Genomic DNA, 9,070 nt, shown 5'->3' with positions numbered 1-9,070 from the left:
TCTTTGTTAAATGGCATTTAAATATATACAATAAATATCAAAAATATGAATCTTTTTTTTACTATGGTTGCAAATATAAAAAAAAATTATGAGTATTTCTATATGTGACATGGCACCAAAGTTAAGTTAGGGTTTTTCAAAATTTTGACATGCCAAGCTCAAAAGGTTCGCCATCACTGCCCTATTGGAAGAACTCTTGTCCCAGCCTGTGGTCCATAGCCAAAGGCCAATCAAGACTGATAACAATCAGACTGTGCAGGCCGAGGTGGATCTCTGAAGGCTTTGAGTCTTTGCCTGATCTCCTGCTGGGTCCAGGGCTAGGAAAAGCAGGGCCTGGTGCACATCTTGGTCCTTTCCAAAGGCATTCAGCCCTAGTAGAGGGAGCCACAAGCTGTGGATTGCTGGTAGCCCCAGTGTACCCAGGGCCAATCAGAAACAGTGTCTTACATTGTCCTGCACTAGAGATTGGAAGACATAGCAGATCTACCTAATACAGAGACACAAATCCAAACAGGCAGCCAAAATGGAGAGACAAAAAACAACTCCCAAATTAAAGAACAAGAGAATTCTCCAGAAGAAGAGATAAATGAAATGGAGGTAAGGAATTTATCTGATATAGAGTTCAAAATAATGATGGTAAAGATGCTCAACAGCATGAGAGAAGATATAGTAACTATGAAAAAAGAACAGTAGGAACTAAAGAATGACATAACACTAAAAGAACACATTGGAAGAAATACACAGCAGATTAGGGGAAGCCGAGGATTGGATCAGTGAATTAGAAAATGGGGAAGAAAATATCACTCAATCTGAGAACCAAAAAGAAAAAAAATTTAAAAACAGGAAGACAGCTTAAGGGAGCTGTGGGACAACATGAAATATAACAATATTCCCATAATAGGTTTGCCAGAAGCAGGGGAAAGGGAGCAAGGGATAGAGAACGTGTTTGAAGAAATAATGGCATAAAACTTCCCTAAACTGGTGAAGAAAAAAATCCCACAAGCTCAGGAGACACAAAGAGTCCCAAGCAAGAAGAACCAAAACAGGCCCACACCCAGACATATCATAATTAAAATGCCAAAAATTAAAGACCAAGAGAGTATCTTAAAGGCAGCAAGAGAAAAGCAATTTATTATCTACAAAGGAGTTCCAATAAGGCTGTCAGCTGATTTGTTATCAGAAACTCTATTGACCAGAAAGAAATGGCATGAAGTACTCAAGGTAATGAAAAGGAAGAATCTGAAACCAAGATTACTATATCCAGGAAGGATATCATTCAAAATAGATGGTGCAATAAAGAGTTTCCCAGACAAAAAAAAAAGGTAAAGGAGTTGATCACCACCAAACCAGCACTTCAAGAAATGCTAAAGGTGCTGCTGTAATGAGAAGAAATATATATAGAGAGAGAAATAGGCATACAGAATAAAATGGCAATAAATAAGTACCTATCAATAATAACCTTAAATGTAAATGTAAATGGACTAAATGCTCTAAGCAAAAGACATAGAGTAGCTGAATGGATACAAAAACATGACCCAATTATATGCTGTCTATAAGAGACCCACCTCAGAACAAAAGACTCACACAAGATGAAAGTGAAGGGATGGAAAAAAATTTTCCAGGCAAATGAAAATGAAAAAAAAAACAACCCAGTTAGCGATACTCATATCTGGGGGGAACCAAGATGGTGGTGTAGGTAAATGCCTGTACTTGCCACCTCCTACAACCACATAAAAATTACAATTAAAATACAGAACAACCATCACTCAGGACCACCTAAAAGCTGGCTAAATGGAAGTCCTACAACTAGAGAAGTAAATAAGAAAGCACATTGAGACTGATAGGAGGGTGGAGGCATGGAACAGGCTGGTCCACCACCCATGTGGGCCATTTCTTTAATCCAGAGAGAGATTGTTCTGTGGACGCTTCCCTGAAGAGCAAGGGATCCCAGCCCCACATCAGACCCCTACCCAGGATCCCAGAACTGGGAAGAGAAGTCCCATAACTTCGGGATGTAAAAACCATCAGGGATTGTGGCTGAGGCACACGAAGGCTGCTGGAGACCCAGGTGTCCCTCTTAAAGAGCCAGGCACAAACTTACTCAGACTCGCTTCCTCTGAGCTCCAGCACCACAGGGTGTTGGGAGATCAAGACACATATGGTGTGGAACGGGATTATCTGGCATTGGGGTAGGAACTCAGGGGCAGCTTTGTACCTGACAGAAGTGCTGCAGCCCACACCAAGACACATCATAATTAAAATGCCAAGGGTTAAAGGCAAAGAAAAATCTTAAAAGCAGCAAGTTTTCTGCAGTTAGTTACCTACAAGGGAGCACCCATATGACTGTCAGCTGACTTCTCAACAGAAACTTTGCAGGCCAGAAGGGAGTGGCAAGAAAAATTCAAAGTGATGAATAACAAGGACCTACAACCAAGATTACTCTACCCAGCCAAGCTATCATTTAGAATTGAAGGTCAGGTAAAGAGCTTCACAGACAAGAAAAAGCAAGGCAGTTTATCACCACCAAACCACTATTACATGAAATATTGAAGGGTATTATTTTTTTTAAATCTTTATTGTTGAAATTATTACATATGTCCCCCTAATCCCCCCATTAACTCCCTCCAGCCCACTCCACCCCCTGCCCCAGGCTTTCACTACCTAACTGTCCCTATCCATGGCTTATTCATGTATATATACACAAGGTCTCTGGTTGATTACCTCCCACCCACCCACCCACTCTTTCCCAGCTTCCCTCTGAGATTCCACATTCTGTTCCATGCCTCCATGTCTCTGGATCCTCTCTGTTCATCAGTTTATTTTGTTAATTGGATTTCACATATGGGTGAGATCATGTGATACTTGTCTTTCTCTGACTAACTTATTTCACTTAGCATAATACTCTCCAGGTCCCTCCATGCTGTCACAAAAGGTAAGAGATTCTTCTTTTTTTACTGCTGCATAGTATTCCATGGTCTAAATGTACCACAGCTTTTTTATCCACTCATCTACTGATGGGCACCTGGGCTGTATCCAGATCTTAGCTCTTGTAAATTATGCTGCTCTGAGCATAGGGGTGCATACATTCTTCCTGATTGGTGTTTTGGGTTTCTTGGGATATATTCCTAGAAGTGAGATCACTTGGTCAAATGGCAGTTCCATATTTAATTTTGGGGGGAAACTCCATACTGTTTTCCATAATGGCTGCACCAGTCTGCATTCCCTACCAGCAATGTACTAGGGTTCCCTTTTATCCACATCCTCACCAGCACTTGTCATTTGTTGATACCTCATTGTCATTTTAATTTGCATCTCTCTGATGATCAGTGACTTTGAGCATTTTTTCATATGTCTCTTGGCTATCTGTATGTCCACTTTGGAGAAGTATCTATATAGGTCCTTTGCCCATTTTTTAATTGGGTTGTTTGTCTTCCTTTTGTGAAGTTGTACGAGTTCCTCATATATTTTGGATATTAACCCTTTATAAGGTGTACCAAATATGTTCTCCCATACAGTGGGCTCCCTTTTTGTTTTGTTGATGGTTTCTTTTGCTGTACAGATGCTTTTTATTTTGATGTAGTCCCATTTGTTTATTTTTTCCTTAGTTTCCTTTGCCCTAGAAGATGTATCTGTAAACATATTGCTATGAGAGATGTCTGAGATTTTTCTGCCTATGGTTTCTTCTAGGATTTTTATGGTTTCCCGACTTACATTTAAGTCTTTTATCCATTTTGAGTTTATTCTTGTGTGTGGTGTAAGTTGGTGGTGTAATTTCATTTTTTGCATGTGTCTGTCCAATTTGCTTGAAGGGTATTGTTCAAGAAGAGGAAGAAGAAGGAGGATAAAAATAATAAAATGGCAATAAATACACATCTATCAACAATTGAATCTAAAAATCAAAATAAATGAGCAAGAAATCTAATGAACAAAATAAACTGGTGAATAAAATAGAATTAGAGGGAAGGGAGGAGTGGGGGTGGGAAGAGATTAACCAAAGATCTTATATGCTTATATGCATTACATATGGACACTGAAAATAGGGTAGTGAAGGCCTGGGTGGGAACTAGGTGGAGGTAGACAATGGGCGGGGGGGGGACATCTGTAATACTCTTAACAATAAAGATTTTTTTAAAAAATAAGATAAAATAACTACTCTTCTTTTGAAAAACAGCTTTTAGCTTGTTAATGGACCTTAGTATAAACTGAATGCTTGACCATGGGCCACCAAATTACCATGCAACATGAGCTGCCTGTGCACTAGGGAAAGGGAAATAATCAGGCCTTTTAGGGGTTACTGGACACAGGCCCTGAACTGACCCTAGTTCCATCATGGAAGGGGTGTTACCTGACCACCAAGTCAGAAAACTAGGCATGGACAGTGGGACTCCATCATCAAATGGAAGTGGTAAATACACGATGTGTCCTGAGCAAGCCCTGAAGGCTCAAGTAAGTTTATGAAGAAGTAGTTTAAATATCCATGGTCTCCACTCCTGCTACACTGTCCTCTCTCCCAGCACAGCTGGGAGTTCCCTACAATTTGTTGATGGAGAAAACTTGGGCCTGGTTTACAGGTGGTTCTGTGTGATATGCAGGCACCACTGGACAGTGGACAGCTGCAGCACTACTGCCCCTTTCTGGGACATCCCTGAAGTACAGTGCTGAAGGGAAGTCCTCTCAGAGGGCAGAGCTTCAGGCAGTGACACTAACTGTTCTCTTTGCTTGGGAGGAGAAAGGGCCAGATGTGTAATTAGATACCAGTTCACAGGCTGTGGCCAATGATTTGTCTGAATGTCAAGGACTTGAACATGATTGGGAAACTGGTGACAAGGAGGTCTGGGGGGAAAGCATATATAGACTTCTCTGAATGCTCACTATTTGCCTCAGGAGAAGAGAATTTTCATAGTCAAGTGGATAGGATGACCTGTTCTTTAGATGCTAGTCAGACCCTTTCCACAGCCACCCCTGTCATCACTTGCTGGGTGCATGAACAAAGTGGCCATGGTAGCAGGAATGGAGGTTATACCTGGGCTCAGAAACATGGACTTCCACTCATCAAGGCCAACCTGGCATGGCCACCACTAAGGGCCCAATCTGTCAGCTCAGAGACCAACACTGGGCCCCTGGCCTGGCACCACTCCCCAGGGTGATCAGCAGCTACCCAGTGGCAGGTTGAATACACGGACTACTTCCATCATGGAAAGGAAGTGTTTCATTTAATTGGTATAGACACTCACTCTGGATACAGATTTGCCTTCCCTGAACACATGCTTTGGCAAACGCTACCATCCATTGACTCACAGAAAGCCTATCCTACATTGTGGTACTCCACATAGCATTGTTTCTGACCAGCAGACTCACCTCACAGCAGATAAAATGCAGCAGTGGGTACACGCCCATGGAATTCACTTGTTTTGCCATCCTGAAGCAGCTGGCTTGATAGAAAAGTGGAATGGCCTTTTGGAAACTCAGGGACAGCACCAGATAGGTGACAACATCTTGCAGGCTGCGGGAAGGTATTCCAAGAAGCCATATATTCTCTGAATAGGTGATGATGTTTCTCCCATAGCCAGGAAACACAGACCTAGGAATCAATGGGGGGAAATGGAAGTGACACCACTCATCATTACCTCTAATAATCTGCCAGTAAATTTTCTTCTCCCTGTTCCCAACACATTATGCTCTGTTGGCCTAGAGTTCTTAGTTCCAAAGGAGAAATTCTTCCACATCAAGGTTCCTCACTCTCAAGCTATCCAGAAAGTGCAGAACTTTGGAGAGCGCCAATCTCAGCTCCATCCTTCCTTTTCTCACAGAGGCCTGGGACTAGTGTGCCCAGAGATTGTGTGGGGGAGGGGGGGTGGCTCAGCCACCACAGGGCCAGCTGCCTAGAATGGGAACAGGGAAGGCCACTGGCTGAGGCTATCCACAGAGGCCCATGTATGTCCTGCTCTCTGTTCCCAGGACCTAACATAGGGCCTGACACATAGATGCTCAGTGAATACTCATTAAATGGCCCAGTCAGTGTGGCTCCATGGTTGAGCGTCAACCTATGAACCAGGAGGTCACGGTTCGATTTCCGGTTAGGGCACATGCTGGTTTGCAGACTTGATCCCTGGTAGGGGACATGCAGGAGGCAGCCAATCAATGATTCTCATGATCTCTCTCTCTCTCTCTCTCTCTCTCTCTCTCTCTCTCTCCCTCTCACCCTTCCTCTCTGAAATCAATAAAAATGTGCGTGTGTTTTTTGAAATGCTCATTAAATGGATGAGGAAAGGACTCTTCTGCCTAGCTCCTCCCCCAGAAATCATTCACTGGCTGTGGTTTTCTGGGAATGAAGGAGGTTCCAACCCCTCACGGTTAGGAGGTCCCTATCCTTTGTGATGACTCTACAAAGGGTAAAGGCCTGTCTGTGAGACAACCATGGGCATTTGGTGGCCTCTTCCCATGCTGAAACCAATACCTTTCTCTTCTTACAGAGACGTGGCATGGTGAAAACTCTGTCTTCTCCACCCGAGATGGAGTCAGGACTAGGGAAGAAGAGAATCCATCATGACCACAAAGGAATCAGGGGACAACTCCCCATCCACAAGGTCCCTGGTGGTCTCCAGAAAACATCTCACCAGCCAGCTCATGATGTCCTGGGGAACAAGGGGAACTTCCCATGTAGGATGGGACAGGAGAACCCAGAATCTGTGGTTGCTTCCATCTCAGAGGAGCGGAGGGTCCCATAGGGCCTCCCCATCCCATGGCTGAGTCTCCATGTGGTGCTTCTCCAGCTCCTTGGCCCTGTAGAAAGGACTAGAACAGATGATAGACAGGGACACAGATGAGTTGGATGCAGTGCCACAGGGCAATCTATGGACCAGCCCCACAGGTTGGTGCCCTCTCTAAAAACACTCAAGAGAACCCTCACTTAGCCCTTCCTTTGAAACCTTGGGGACAAAGAGCTCCTCCTAAGACAACACATCCCCCCGGTGGGGGAGAGACAGTTCTCCTGACACTGGATCAGGATTCCTCTGGACATTGCCTGTCCTCTCACTGGGCTCACGCTACCCTGGGAGGAAGTCGGGCAGCCTGAGACCCATAGTGACCAGGACCTGGGGTGAATGGCCACTCAGCCTTGAAGTCAGAGCCCATCTCTGCCCAGGGTTCAGGTCAGCTCCCACCCTCTGGAGCCAGGTCAGCTTCCACCGTGCAGCCCCTGACACTAGCCACAGGTCTCCTTTTGCCCTCCAGGTGGCAACATTGAGACATATGAAATTAACACATAATAAGATTTTGGCTCAGGAGTGAAAAAAGAGCCTGATTTCCATACCACAGACCCTTCTGGGCCCCTCCCACATGTCTACTCTGTCCCACCTGCTCCTTTTAGGGACCTAGGAGCACCTGCTCTGCCAGCGGTCCCTGTGCTGCTCCCCACTCCCTGCCTGGCACCACCCATGGGCAAGGTGGGGTTAACACAGGAAACTCTCTTAGGCAGAGAGGACAAAGGCTGCCCCAATGGTCAGGGAGCACATGGACAGTCTCAGCCAACAGACACACAGAGAGAAGGGTCTCCCTGAAAATGTCCACTATGGACCAGGGAGCCCCAGCCACCTGACCTCCCACCAACATCTTTATTCCCAGGACACCCTGGAACTGTAGGTCCTTCTGGGACACCCAGTCCTGGGTCTCCATCCCTGGAAGTAGAGGACAAGCTGGTGACACCTGGAGAGAAGGTAGGTCACCTCTTCAGTCATCACCCAGCTTGCCCCCTTCCCACCCCCAGAATCTTCTCTGAGGCCTTCCTGCTGGGAGGAAATCCAACCTTCCCAGCACATTTGAGAACACAGGGAAGACCCAGTGCTCAGCTGGGTTGAGTGTCACAAATGGAAATAATCCCCAGGTTTGGGGCCTGTGGGGCTCTCTGTGTGGTACTGACAGACCCAAGACCAGGACACAGCAGAGACCAATGCTGGGGTGAGAGGGTTGTCTTCCCAGGGAAAGGGGTTTCCATCAGCCTTGCTCTTGAAAGTGTGCTTCAATGCTCTTGTAATTTTTTGAATATATTTTTATTGATTTCAGAGAGGAAGAGAGAAGGAGAAACATTAATGATGAGAGAGAATCATTGATTGGCTGACTCCTATACAACCCCACTGAGGGTCAAGCCTGCAACCTAGACATGTGCCCTGATTGGGAATCAAACTGTGACCTCTTGGTTCATAGTTGGATGCTCAACCACTGAGCAACACCAGCCAAGCTCTTATAATTTTTTAACGAAAAATTGAGATATTTATCAGAAATGTCAAATGTAACATTCTGTTGTATTTATTAATAAACACTGGAGCCCTGGCCATTGTTGCTAAGTGGTTAGAGCATTAGCATGTGCACCAAAAGGTCGAGGATTCTATTCCCAGTCAAGGGCACCTACCTGGGTTGCAGGTTCAATCTGTTGACGTAAAAAAAAATTTTTTTGAAAAAAATAAAAATTCAAACCTGTAGCCGAAACCGGTTTGTTTGGCTCAATGGATAGAGCGTCGGCCTGTGGACTGAACGGTCCCAGGTTCGATTCTGGTCAAGGGCATGTACCTGGGTTAAGGGCGCATCCCCAGTAGGAGATGTGCAGGAGGCAGCTGATTGATGTTTCTCTCTCATCGATGTTTCTGGCTCTCTATCTCTCTCCCTTCCTCTCTGTAAAAAAACAATAAAATATATTTTTTTAAAAAATTCAAACCTGTAAATAATTCTTGTGAGTTTAAGTTTATTTGAGCCAAACTGTTGACAATTGCTTGGAAGAAAAACCTCAAGTATTGGGATAATGCTCTGGAGAATGGCGGGTTTTCACCTTGTTTTTATAAACAAAGGAGGAGACATAAGTGGGTTACATGAAATCCACTGGTGATAGATTAGGGAGGTGGGAGAAAGCAAAGCAAGGAACCCTCTGGGGTTGGATAAAAAGTGAAATGATGAACACATGCTTATTTTACATAGGTGGATACAGGATAGTTAACAGTCAACAATAACATGATAACAAGAACAATGAGGGAATTTGTGGTCCCCACCCTGATGTCATTCGTAGCAACCTGAGGGGTCC

Source organism: Myotis lucifugus, unplaced genomic scaffold, assembly GCF_000147115.1.
Source record: "Myotis lucifugus unplaced genomic scaffold, Myoluc2.0 scaffold_493, whole genome shotgun sequence".
In the NCBI taxonomy this organism is placed as follows: domain Eukaryota; kingdom Metazoa; phylum Chordata; class Mammalia; order Chiroptera; family Vespertilionidae; genus Myotis; species Myotis lucifugus.
Note: the sequence above shows the minus strand (reverse complement) of the source record.